Raw genomic sequence first — 1946 nt, forward strand, 5'->3', positions numbered from 1 at the left:
ATATATATATATATATATATATATATATATATATATATATATATATATATATAGAATTTCTAGTAGAACCAATCATGCATATATATATATATCATCAATGTCTAACAAACCACCATATTAATTAATTCACACATACACACATGTATAGCTATATACAATTTCTCCTACATATGCATGTTGCCTTCGGAGCCAGTGGCATTAGCCTAATTGGTGCCTTCGGAGCACGATGACAATTGGAAGTGGTTTTCATGGGGCGGTAGCGGGTAATAGTATTCTCCCTTCGGATTTATGACCTGGTCGAGCAAAAATCCCTCTATTTCCTCTTGAAGTGCTTCTACGCGCTCCATTTCTAGGAGCTTCTCCCGCACCTCTTTGAACTGTTAAGAAGGAGATCAATATGCATGTGTATTAGTTGTGTGACTAGATATCGATAATGGTGTAAAAATTGTGAATAGTGTTCTGACAAGCGTACCCATTCCTGTCTTTGAGATCTGCTCCTTTCGGACGCCATCATGCGAATGTTCTCGCAAACACAGAATGCACACAGATCAGTCCCCTGCGCCTGCTTCAGGGCCTTTACGAGAATGGAATTTGATCAGATAATAATTAATCAAGCATGATAATTAAAGAGATGGCAGCTAGCTAGCTAGCTAGCTAGTACTACTTAATTACTTACCTTGGATCGAAACCATTTAAGCTTTTGTTTCCATTCGCCTTCCATGACCTTGATGAACCTTGCCCAAGCCCTGCCCGCCGACAAAGAAAATGAATAAAGGGGTTATTAAATAGTTCATATCATGAAATGATGAACTAAATAGGCCGAGATATATATTTAATAATGATTGAAATTACCTGTTGACTATCCCAAACAAGATGTTATAGTCAGTTTTTGCTTTGAGTAGTGAGTCCAGTATTTCAACTGTTCCGTCGTCAACTTTAATGATACACAAGACTCAGTGAAATCTGCATGCAAACACGTTTGCATGTCTTAATTAAGTGGGCATATGTAAGCAAAAACATGTAGCTAGCTAGTATGCAAAAACAGAGAATTTGTAATACAAGACAGTGTGACTCACTGGAAGTTGTAAGGAAGTAGTATATCTTCATTGTATTTGAGGCGCTTCAAGAACTCTAGCATGTTGTCCTCTACGTCCTTTTGATGATGTGCATTTATCCGCCATGTGTATTCATTAACGGTGTTTGGGTCAATGAACCCAATGCCAAAGCGTCCACCTTTTCTCATTTCATACATCTTCATCATGCATAATACCACAGAAAAGAATATAGTGAGGATAATTACAGGTAATGATTGATCAAAAGGATCGCTACAGCTAGCTTGAGACTTAAATTACAGAAAGAAATCACTTACAGACAATAGCAACTGACGATAGATTTGTCGAGTGCGTCTTGATTGTATAACTGAAACAGTTCAGAATACTCAACGGACAGAGCTTTCTCATGGAAGTAATGCTCCTCCTTGACATTCACCATGAGGGAAAATAGATCTGAAATCTTGGTAATGTTCATGTACCATTGATGCAATTCATACATTCTCATTGGGAGGTTCTTGACCTTGTCTGGCGCGACCAAAGGTTGGCCCCGGACATATTTCCGTTTTATTTCATCCTCTCTAAGCACAGGCATGGGCTCGATCTCGAGGAGTTGTCCAACAGTGATGTTGAGAACTTTAGCCTGCATTATATGCTCCTCCATTATTACCACATTGCCCACCTCGGGAACGTAAACTATTTGCCCACAATAATATTGGGCACGCGAACTGTCACGTGTTGTTGGCACAACAAGCGAGGGGATCGATTGCGCCACCTGTTCTCCCAGCTGGGGAATGGTTTTCCCGCATTTTTTGATAGCTGCTTCTTGTTTGCTCGATCTCGAGCTCGCCTTCTTACGTAGATGTGCTTGATTTAACTTCCTGATGTGGCGCTCAT

Source organism: Triticum dicoccoides, chromosome 6B (genome assembly GCF_002162155.2).
Source record: "Triticum dicoccoides isolate Atlit2015 ecotype Zavitan chromosome 6B, WEW_v2.0, whole genome shotgun sequence".
Lineage (NCBI taxonomy): Eukaryota > Viridiplantae > Streptophyta > Magnoliopsida > Poales > Poaceae > Triticum > Triticum dicoccoides.